At 46.2% G+C, this 12,033-nt stretch overlaps 1 protein-coding gene and 1 non-coding gene across 2 annotated transcripts in view; one reads left to right on the top strand and one right to left on the bottom strand.

Annotated features, from left to right (window-relative positions):
* Positions 1 to 10,438, bottom strand: part of HAAO (3-hydroxyanthranilate 3,4-dioxygenase) — a 46,601-nt gene extending 36,163 nt beyond the window's left edge. Inside the window, exon 1 of the transcript XR_008624377.2 lies at positions 8,749 to 10,438. The gene's annotated coding sequence lies outside the window, so the exon portion shown is untranslated. The remainder of the gene's footprint in view (positions 1 to 8,748) is intronic.
* Positions 8,664 to 8,756, top strand: TRNAI-UAU (transfer RNA isoleucine (anticodon UAU)). The gene is given in 2 exon segments: positions 8,664 to 8,701; positions 8,721 to 8,756. It is a non-coding gene; the product is annotated as a tRNA-Ile (tRNA).
* Positions 10,439 to 12,033: the final 1,595 nt, after the last annotated feature.

The following is a 12,033-nucleotide window of genomic DNA, read 5'->3' as shown; positions in this document are numbered from 1 at the left end:
AAAAGGTTTGAGCAACCATTTTATAAAGATACACAGATGACCAATAAGCACACACAAAATATTGCTTAACATCATTAGTTGAGCAATTAATGACATGCTCAAATTAAATATATGCAAATTAAATATACAGTGCAAATTAACATGCAAATTAAATATACAATGAGATACTATTACACACCCGGTAGAATGGCTAAAATTAAAGACTGACAATATGAAGCATTGGTGAGGATGTAAAGCAACTGGAACTCTCAACATTACTGGTGGGAGTATAAGGTGGCACAACTAATTTGAAAAAAAAGAGTTCCATAGTTTCTTATAAAACTAAACATAGGGGTCGGGTTCTGGGGCTCATGTCTGTAATCCCAGTGTTTTGGGAGGCTGAGGTGGGAAAATCCCTTGAGGCCAGTAGTTCATGACAAGCCTGTGAAACATGGCAAGACCTCATTTCTAATTTAAAAAAAAAAGTTCGCAGACAGTGGTGGCGTGTGCCTATAGTCCCATCTACTGGGGAGGCTCAGGCAGGAGGATTGCATGAGCCCAGGAGTCTGAGGTTGCAGTGGGCTGTGATTGCATCATTGCACTCCAATCTGGGCAACAGAGATAGACCCTGTCTCAAAAACAAAGCCCCAAACAACCACCAAACATAGGACCTTTATCAAAATTAAAAACTTTTGTGCATCAAAGGACACTATCAAGAGAGTGAAAAGGCAAGCTACAAAATGGGAGAAAATATTTGCAAACCATGTATCTGATAACGGGTTAATAGCCAGAATATAAAACAACTCCCCAAACTCAACAACAAAAAAAACAAGCAACAGAATTTAAAAAATAGGCAAAGGACTTGACAGACATTCCTCCAAAGGAGATATATAAATGGCTGATAAACCCATAAAAAGATGCTCACATCACTAATGATTAGGGATGCGCAAATCAAAACTACAGTGAGATAGTGCTTCATTTCATTAGGATGGCTATTATAAAAACAACAGCAACCACAACAAACCAAAACATAAAATGGCAAGTGTTGGTGAAGATGTGGAACTCTTGTGTATTTTTAGTGAGAATGTAAAAATGGCACAGCTGCTGTGGAAAACTGTATGGTGGCTTATCAAAAAAATTGAACATAGAATTAACTGTATCTTCCAGGAATTCCACTTTTAGAGATACACCCAAGAGAACTGAAAGCAGGGACTCAAACAGATATTTGTACACCGATGTTAGTAGTAACATTAGTCACAATAACTAAAAGATGAAAACAACCCAGCGTCTACTGACAGATGAATGTATAAACCAAACGTAGTATCACATATAATGAAATATTATTCGGCCTTAAGAGGAAATGAAGTTTTGATAGATGTTACAACATAAATAAGCCTTAAAAATATTACGCTAAGTGAAACAAGCCATACACAAAGGACAAATATTGTATGATTCCACTTTTACGAATACTTAGAATAGTCAAATTTGTAGAGATAGAAGGTAAAATAGTGGTTACTGGGCTCGGGGGAGGAGGTAATGGAGAGTTATTGTTTAATGGGTATGGGGTTTCAGTTGAGATGAGAAAAAAGTTGCCGAGATGAATAGTGGAGATGGTTGTACAACAATGTAAATGTATTTAATGCCACTGAATCACACACTTAAAAAGGGTTAAAATGGTAAATTTTATGTTCTGTATATTTTACCACTATAAAAAGAAAAAAATAGCCAGGTGCGGTGGCTCACGCCTGTAATCCCAGCACTTTAGGAGGCTGAAGCGCGCAAATCACTTGAGGTCAGGAGATATACAAAAATTAGCCGGGCGTGGTAATGTACTAAATGCCACTGGATTGTACAATTTAAAAACAGTTAAAATGGTAAATTTTATGTTATGTGTAATTTGCCACAATAAAAATGCTAAAAACAAAGAAACTATACAGAAACATACCTTACAACCCAGCAATTCCATTTCTGTATTTATCCAAGAGAAATAAAAATAAAAATACTTGTACACATATGCTCCTAGAAGCTTGTAAAAGCCCCACACAAGAAAGAGCCTAGGATGTCCATCAGTAGGAGAATGGCTCAGCCAACTGTGGTATATATGATCAATGGACAACTATTGAAGTCACTCAACCAGTTGGTTGAGCAGAAACATGGATGTAGATTGTTTTGCTCCAGTTTCTTGTCTTTCTTCTTCCCCACAAGGTGGGCTTTCCCACTCACCCAAAAATTTTGACCTAAGGAACACCTTGAGTGTTACTGAAACCCTAGAGCTCCCTGGCGGGCTCTGTTGAAACTCTTCCTTTGTCCTCTCACAGGAAAGTCATCATCTGTGCTGTGGCCTCCGGGACCTCTATCTGGTCCAATAGGTTTGGGTCCATCCCTTGCCAGGATTGACAGAGGAACCCTCCCCATTCCTCAGCAGAGGGGAATCTAGGCACAGAGGCGCCCAGCATGCCTGGGTCATGGTTTTCACCTTTCTAGGGGTCAGAATTCTAACTGGTCTTTCCCATGTTTCAAGTTGGAATGCTTTGGCCACCAATACACAGGCTTCTGTGAGCCTGACAAGAGCCTCTCTTGGGGGTGACCCTGAGAGGCACAGAGTTGTCAAGGCCAGGCATGCTCACTGTTCTCCAAGTGGCAAAATGAGCCATCTACTCCATACAGTTTGAGGGCATGGATCTTCAGTTGCACAATCTGTATTTGAATCTTAGCTTTACCACTTGTTTTGGTAAACTGCAGGACCTCACTGTGCTGCACGTTCCTCATCGGTGAAAGGAAATGAGAATGCTACTTGCTTCATGGGGTTGCTGTGAGGATGAAATTGCTTCATAGGGTGTCAAGTTCTTGGAGTTGGTGCCTAGCACATGATAAGTACTATGTAAGTGTATTATTTTTACCCACCAACCACCATGTTCTCCATGTTCTTTGAAGGCTGTTGTTCTCCAACAAGTGAAAAGAAATAATTAATGCATCCTATCAGTCAGGATTCAGACACACCAGTAGTTTGAATAGGGAAAATTTAATGTAAAAAATTATTAACTAGTAAAGGAGGATTCATTACGAAGAAGGGTAAATGGAACTCTAGATAATTCAGGAATAACAAAGGGAGCAGCCACTACCTCTAGGGCTGACATAGGGAACCCAAGGAAGCAACAAACTCTCCCTCCCCTCCAAGGCTGAGATTCAGAGCTCACTGGTGAGGGTGGCATCGGGGCCTGCGGATGGTGGAGGAATTTGCTGAGGCGCTGCAGGCTGAGGATGGCAAGCAGGAAACTCTGTTGGGTGCTGGCAAAATCTCACCGGGAAGCCGCCCACTGGCAGCTGTGCTGTAGGAGCCAGAAGAAAAGCACTGAGCTAGGAAGAGAAGTCCCTTCTAGTGTTCTTCTAGCACTTTCTACTGACAAGACCTAACAGTGGCACCAGCTGACAAGACAAATACTTTCAGGGTCCAGCTCCAGGATCACAAAGCAGGGCCAAGAAGGGCGAATTTGGAGCAGAGCAGTATGAAATGGACTGGTACACACCCCATCCATGTTCTTATAGAGACGTTTAACAAGGAGTTTTCCCTAATTATGGTTTATATATTTATGGTAACACAAAAGGGAGCTAGGATTAGGGTGACCATATGTTCCAAATTGTCCGGGACGGCACAATTCATGCTTGTTGGTCCAGTATTATTAACAGTGCTCCTTTTGACTCTCAGAAATGTCCCTGTTTGGAGGATAAATTATGTGGTCACATTATCTACAGATGCATCAGCTTCCATGAAACTAACCTTCCCACTGCTAGTAGCTAGAAATTCTGTAAATACCCCACCCTACCCCCAATCTGTCTGAATGCAACAATGAGCCACCAAGGCAGCCTAAGGGCTAAGGGGCCAAAATTTCATGGAGAAGAGAAGTGCATTCAGGTGAGCTCAGCACCCTGAGCTGCTGTCCTCCTTGAAGTGTTTGTCAGTGACAGAAACTATGAGGCTGAAAAGGTGAGCAGAAAGCAATGGCTCTCCAGAGGAACATATGATTAAAAATACATCGAGTCATCCATAGGATCGATTTTTTTTTTTTTTTTTTTTTGAGATGGAGTCTCGCTCTGTCGCCCAGGCTGGAGTGCAGTGGCGCGATCTCGGCTCACTGCAACCTCCGCCTCCCGGGTTCACACCATTCTCCTGCCTCAGCCTCCCGAGTAGCTGGGATTATAGGCACCCACCACCACGCCTGGCTAATTTTTTGTATTTTTAGTAGAGACGGGGTTTCACCATGTTAGGCAGGATGGTCTCGATCTCCTGACCTCGTGATCTGCCCACCTCGGCCTCCCAAAGTGCTGGAATTACAGGTGTGACTCACCACGCCCAGCTAGGAGTGATCTTAATGAGTATAAGACGCAATTCTAAGTGATATGAAAGGACTGTGTCATAGTTAAAATGGTAGGTTTTGTTTTCTTAATGGTACATAAAATAATAGCACATTTTACAATTTAGAGTGTTTTAGATTTGATGAAATATGGTATATTTGTTCACAAGTATGGGTATATCTGTAAGAGAGAATCTTATAGAAACTGCTGGATCAAAAGATACATGCATTTAAAACACTGACAGATTCTGATAAACTATCTTAAAAACAAAACCAACTAAAGACTATCCATTTCCCCACACTCTCATCAACACTGGACATTACCAATCTTTAAAATTTTTCTCATCTGACAGGCTCTCACCACTTCTTCATTTCGGTGTCAATCCAGGCAATTTGATGGGATCCCTCAAATTATCGTATGTTCCACTCTCTGTGTAATTGGTTCAAATCTGCATCACACTTCCCTAGAGCATGGGCCTTGAGACCTACACCTCTTTCTCCTCCTAAGGGAAAATAAGGGGTCATTTTCCCCAGGGATGCTGGTGAGCATCATGGACTATCAGGACAGGAGGGGACCTCAGACACTGACAAATGGAGGGGGTTCTGAAAGGCATTCAGGAAGGTCCACAGTGTTGCACGTGGCAGTGGCGTCTTTTACATTTCCATTTGGAAAAATAACAATTAAAATAATCCTTTAAGATCCCCCGCTACCCATTAAAATGGAATCACTTTGGAAGCCTCTGAATGCGTGCTCACCGGTACATGAAGCATTCATTCCTTGAACACCAGATATGCGTTCATGTGACAGCTGCTTGGGTGGCTTCTCATGTGGGCTTTGCCTACTCTACAGCAATATTTTTAAAAGTCATATGCTGCTTAATATATACCCATAATGAAATGCTGGCTAAAAATAGAAAATATAAAACATTTGCTGGAATAAAGTAAATGAGGACCATAAAATGAGAATTCTACAATTTTGAACCAAGACGATTTTCATTCACTAGCCCTACAAATTGCATTCAGCCCATCAAACTGTTTATATGGCTCATCATGGTGTCTCTTGTATATCTGAAACCAAAGTCATAGAGAAAATATAGTGACCATTAGATCTGATTTGGCCTCTCATTATTAGAAATGAAGACCAGCCATACCCACATCATGCTATTTGCAGAATGTCACTTGCATACAGCAGTCTGAACCCTTCTGTTTTATCTCATCATTTAGACACAAAAAATGAAAGTAATAAAAATAAACCAGTTTTTTAAAAAAAATGCAAAAGGCATAAATTCCAAACATTCATTTAGGAAAGCAGTTTTTGTCTATTTTTGATGCTACAATGAGTCATTAAGTTTCATACATTTTAATATACATTTGTCCCAATACCAAATATATGTTATTTTAAAAGATATTTGTTAACAAAGCATGCTTTCCCCTTACATAATTACTTTAAACATTTTGCATTACTTGGAAAATGTGAAAAGGTTGAAACTAGTCTTTTAATAATATAGATATTACTGCTGTATTTATTTATTTACTGAGAGAGGGTCTCTCTCTGTCACCCAGGCTGAAGTGCAGTAGTGTGATCTCAGCTCACTGCAACCCACAGGAGGTTTCGCCATGTTGGCCAGGCTGGTCTCAAACTCCTGGCCTCAAGTGATTCACCTGCCTTGGCCTCCCAAAGTGCTGGGATTACAGGTGTGAGCCAAAGTGCCCAGCCGGTATTACTGTTTTAAAGTTATACATGGATCTAAAATAAGTTTTATTTAACAATCCCTTCTCTATTACACATCATACACAAATTATTGCATGATAAAATACTTCCAAGGTGTTGGCAAGAGTATACATGGTAAAAGGGGTCCTCCACTAGTCAAGCCAGGCTGGAGACCTCTTATGTGGTCTAGATTCTTCAATTTATAGATGAGGAAACTGAGGCCCGGAGAGAGTAACAGACTTATTACAGTCTCTTACAAACTTAAGAGGACCACAGCGAAGACTCCTAAGTTCATTGTTCTTTAGCGGCAGTCTGGGTGAGGTTAAGTGCCTTTCAGGTCCCAGGACACTTGTCCTTGCTGGAAAAGATCTCCAGCAGCAGAGTTTCTGACCCTGCCCCCTTCACCAGGTGCAGCCTTACCCACACTAGGCTCATTAGAGAACCAATATTCTTGGGGGCTAAGCAATTTAGGTTCACTTTATGAGGGGCTGACTTCCCCTTACATGCAGTCGGGGATCAGTCAGTATCTGTGGAACCAATAAAGGAGTAGATCCATGAATGGGGCTAGTGGGAGGGGACGCTGGACCACCGAGGGCCAACTCTGCTGCTTGTGGTTCACCAGGTGGGCTCTGCCTGAGAGATTCCAGAGGAAGGGCAGATTCTGCAAATGCTACGGGATTTGAGAAGACGCTGTGCATGAGTCCACAATTTACTTGTTACCAGGAATTAACCCCTTTCAATTTAGGGGGGAAAAATCATCCCCACCCTGCACAAACCATGCATTTACCTTTACATCCTGTTCCAGCTTCCAGGAAGAACTTATTTAACGGATCACTCTCTGTTGCCCTTGATTTACCCTGGCCTCATCCACAAGGGCTCCAAGGAGCCCTAATCCTGGCATGCTGTAAAGAGCCCTGTATCCCACCACCTGCCTGGTGCGGGGTGGGATCTTGCGAGGTGTTGACCATCCCTGATGTGAGTTCCTGAGTCTCCAGATGTGTCTCTCAGCTTACAAAACCATCTGGAAACAGCCTCCCCGGGCTTCTTTCTACGGAGACTTTCCTAAAAACTCCTTCGGGAGGCCCCCTGCGTTACATAGAATCTTTTGCTACCTCCTCGTGGTCTACCTGATCACTTTAACTCTTCTGCTCGAGTTTCAAGGCCTTCTACAGTCCAGTACCATCCCACTGCTTGACATCTGTCACCCTAACACAATCTGTTACTGTGGCCAAGTCACCCTCAAGGTGACTACACAAATGACCTTCATTCTGTCCATCGCTTGCTCATGCAGTTTCCACCATTATTGCCATAATCATTCTGTTGTTTGCTCGGCTGGCTCTCCCAGGAGAGCAGAAGTCATCAAACAGGTGACCAACATGCCAACAGGTGCTCAGAGACCATCAAGATGTGTGAGACAAGCCTGAAGGAAGAGACGGGGGTGGTGGGCACTCGGGAGGTGGCTGGCACTCTGGAGGTGGCTGCTACCTTCCCTGGAGGACCAGCTTCCTGGCAGGCTTATCAATTAGGTACAACAGGCACAGTGCATAGACCAGAAAAAATTTAAATGTTAATTTCTTTTGAAATGAGAAGAAAACGAATATAGTATTAAATGAAAAATAGTAATATGAATATAGCAATAAATTCAGCTTGAATTACATTCATTTTTATATCATCACAGTGGTAAAATATAATTTTCCAAAACTTTTTCTTTTTTTTTTAAATGGAGGACAGGAGCTCACGAAGACAAAAGTGCCTACGGCCAAGAAGAGTCATAATTCAGCCCTGGGTGCAGTGTTTAGATTTTGTTTTGTTTTTAAATGGATATCTAGATATTTGTATGAGATCGCCTGATTTTAAATAATGGAAATTAGTTTTAACATCAAACATTTTGTGGCCCAACAAAACACGCAGGGTTTGGGCTGCAACTCCTCCAAAGCCCGGGCTATCTCCGCGTCCTCCGCTTGGGGTGGCCTGGCCGGGTTTCGGGGCCCCGCCTCCTGCCTGGAGGGCCCAAGAGCTGCCGGAACCTCGCGAGCCAGACCAGGCGCCAAGCCACGGCCGCGCGCCGCCACCGGCCCCTGGCCTCGCCCGGCCGGGGCGCCCCGCCAGCCGCCACTGGGGGGCTCCGGACGCTCTCCTTCCGGGGGGCCTCGCGGGCAGTCGGATCGGGCCTCCCCGGGGCGCGGGAGCAAGGCCGCCCGGCTCAGCCCCAGCCCCACCCCCGGACCGCGTCACCACCGCGGCGAGGCCCGCCTGCCGCTTCCCCGGCCTGGGCCCTGCCCCTCGCGGGCCGGCTCCGGGACGCGAAGCCCATAGAGGGGGTTTTCCGGCCGCAGGCGCTGGGGCCGCTCCTCCTACGGCGAGGCCCGGGGCTGCGCGCTGCGCTCTTTGCAGGGCCCCCGTGGCCCTCCCGTCACGGCCAGGCTAGGCGGCCCCTCCATCCCCGAGGGCGACACTCGCAGGCTTCCCCGGCTCGCTCGGCTGCGGAACAGCCGGGAGCTCGGCGCGAAGTCGCAGAAGGCTCGGGCCTGGGCTCGCGCCGCGAACGCGCATGCTCTGCCGAGGCCCGCCGCGGGCGCCAGCGCACCCTGATAGAGCCATCGCGAGGCCCGTTCAGCAGAGCTCCAGTGGCGCAATCGGTTAGCGCGCGGTACTTATACAGCAGTACATGCAGAGCAATGCCGAGGTTGTGAGTTCGAGCCTCACCTGGAGCAAGACCCTTTTGGATGTCTGCAACCCCTTTTGTGTATCTCGTTGCCAGAAGTAAGGAGTCTCTCTTTAGTCTTCTCCCTTCTTGTTTCTAACTGCTCTGCCGCATGTCCCCATTGGCCGCAAGCAGGAAGCAGCTCGCAGTGGACTCTCAATACCCCTTTTCCGAGCTACTTGTTGCCACCGCGCGACATCCAGCCGCTCGAACTCGGACATCCACCCACTGCGTCCTTCTAGTGCTCTTCTTAGGCGGGTCCTGTAACTGCACCTAGTCCCGGACCACAGGAGGGCGGATGGAGGTGGCGAGGCGCTCCACTGTGGCGGGGTCCCTAGCTGGCCGTGGGGATCGAATATTCTGGGCACTTCATTCTACAGTGTGAGCCCGAGCTCCCGGTGCGGAGATGAGGCCTGGGGCCGGGCCGCTGCCCCTCGCCCCCGGGCGGGGCCCAAGCACCGCCGACCACTCCCAGGCGTTGGGGCCCGAGGCCTAGCGCGGGGCGTCCGGGGAGCTCTGGGGAGACCTGGGGCGGCTGTTTTCCGCCCTTGTAACTCGTGATGAGTTCTTCCCCCTCGCTTCTGTCTGCGGAGACCAATAAGACTGCGGGCCCTTCCCCTCAACCCAGGCGCCCAGCCGTCCCTGGGCAGATTTGCAGTTTGGGGAATGTGCTCGGAGAGTTCCCCTCCCCATCATGTGCCCCTTCTCCTAGCGGCACGTCACAAATCCTGGTTCAGAAGTCCTCCCGGGGGCCCGGAAATCAGGCCAAGTGGTCGCGGGCGGATGCGCCCTGCCCCACATCGCCAGGGGGGTAGGCAAAGCGGGCACAAGCTTAGTTAAGGGATGGAAAGCCTCCTGGACGTGTTCTTTCAAAGGGGAGATTTTCAGCTGTTTTCATGGACGGGATCGTTGCTAGATTTTGGGTGGAAATATTACCCCGCGAGTGGTGAAAATCAAGACCTAGAACGTTCAGAGAAATGGATGGAGGGCGGAGCTCTTGTCTATCTCCTCCGCTAGCCCAGGCTTCGGTTGCTCTCACCCATCCAGCCCCTCGATGCAGAACAGGAACCCTATGCCAACTGGAATGTGGGAAGGGCCGCCCACTTCCCCTCGTCCTGGTGCCGGGTTCCTCGCCAGCCCCGGGGAGGTCGCCTCTGGCTCACAGACATCCTCAGAGGCATGGGGTAGGTCCCCTGTAGAAATGCAGCCCAGGCTTGGAAACAAATAAAATCTCTATCCATTAAAAAAGAATAATAATAATAAAAAAAAAATAGGCGCGGTGGCTCACGCCTGTAATCCCGGCTTGAGAGGCCAAGGTCGGCGGATTTTTTTTTTTTTTTTAAATCACCCAGGAGTTTAAGACCAGCCTGGCCATCAGGGCGAAACCCCGTATCTACTAAAAATACAAAAATTAGCCGGGTGTGGTGGCGCATACCTGTAATCCCAGCTACTCGGGAGGCTGAGGTGAGAGGATCTCTTGGATTCGAGAGGCCGAGGTTGTAGTGAGCTGAGATGGCACCACTGCTCCAGCCTGGGCCAGACCTGTCTAAAAAAACAAAACAAAACAAAACAAAACAAAAACTTGCGGCTGAGCGCGGTGGCTCACGCCTGTAATCCCAGCACTTTGGGAGGCCAAGGCGGGCGGATCACGAGGTCAGGAGACCATCCTGGCTAGCACTGTGAAACCCCGCCTCTACTAAAAATACAAAAAATTAGCCGGCTGTGGTGGCGTGCGCCTGTAATCCCAGCTACTCGGGAGGCCGAGGCAGGAGAATTGCTTGAACCCGGGAGGCGGAAGTTGCAGTGAGCCGAGATCGCGCCACTGCACTCCAGCCTGGGCGACACAGCGAGACTCCGTCTCAAAAAAAAAAAAAAAAAAGTATGCTTACTTTCTATAAAAAAAAAAAAACAAAAAGCCCAACAGCTTTAATGGGATATAATTCCTATACCATACAACTCGCCCATTTTAGAGTGTACAATGGATTTTAGTATATTCACAGATAAGTACAATCATCACCACAGTAAATTTTCAAACATTTTCATCACCTCAAGACTAGTTCTCACCCTCTCATCTTCCCATCCTGTTCCCCCACCAGCCCTAAGCAACCACAAATCCACTTTTTGTCTCTGTAGATTTCCCTAGTCTGGACTTTCCTACGAATGGAATTATACAGCATGTGGTCTTTTGTAATTGGCTTTTTCACTTTATAATGTTTTCAATATTCATCCATATTGTACCATATATCACTGCTTCATTTCTTTTTATGACTGTATGACAGTCCATTGTATGGATTCTTTCCATTTTTGAATAATGGAGAAAGGGTTGGCATTTTCAAAAGGAAATTTGCCAAAAACTGCTTTGTAAGAGGTGATTAATTTTAAAATGCACAAACAGAAAAGTGATCAGACTCAGAAAGTGCAGGTTTCTAATCTTCACAGGTAACTCACTGACCACCAGGAGTCTCTTAGGTACTTCTGAGAGCTGAGCTCAAAGCAAGATCCCAAACAGACAACAATAAATGAATGAGAGATCATTCTGTCAACCTCCTATCCACAGAGAAATCCTTTCCACAAAACCCCAGCTCCTATTTGAAAACTGCTAGCATCAGAATTTCAATTCCTCTCAAGGCAACTTATTCCATTTTCCAACAACTCTTATGGTTAGAACATTCTTCAATATTGTTTCTGTCCCTACTGGTTACTGCTGGAATGGCAGTGGCTTTGGGAACTCTTTTTCTGATAAGATGGTAGGGTTGGAAGGAAGCTAAACTAGTTGTTCTTTCCTTAATTTAGAAATCTTCAGCTAAGAAATTATTGATTAGGCCATAAACAACAAACATACTCTGAGCCTATTTGTGGCCCAGTGTCTTAAAGTGATGTTGATAGAATTTTTTAAGGTTGTGGTGGGTGATAAAAATCAAGTCAGGCAGGGCATGGTGGCTCACACCGTAATTCCAACACTTTGGGAGGCTGAGGCAGAAGGATTGTTTGAGCCCAGGAGTTCCAGACCAGCCTGGGCAACATGGTGAAACCCTGTCTCTACAAAAAATACAAAAATTAACCCAGTGTGATGAGGCACGCCTGTAGTCTCAGCTACTTGGGAGGCTGAGGTGGGAGGCTCACCTGAGCCCAAGAGGTCGAGGCGGCAGTGAGCTCAGATTGCACCACTGCACTCCAGCCTGAGTGACTCTGTCTCAATTAAAAAAAAAAAGTCAAGTCAGAATATGGGAAAATGCTTTAAAAACCACAAAGTATTATGACATTTTTATTAGCATCAGACCACTGGC

Source organism: Pan paniscus, chromosome 12 (assembly GCF_029289425.2).
Source record: "Pan paniscus chromosome 12, NHGRI_mPanPan1-v2.0_pri, whole genome shotgun sequence".
NCBI classification, from domain to species: domain Eukaryota; kingdom Metazoa; phylum Chordata; class Mammalia; order Primates; family Hominidae; genus Pan; species Pan paniscus.
This window is presented reverse-complemented; position numbering and strand designations above follow the sequence as displayed.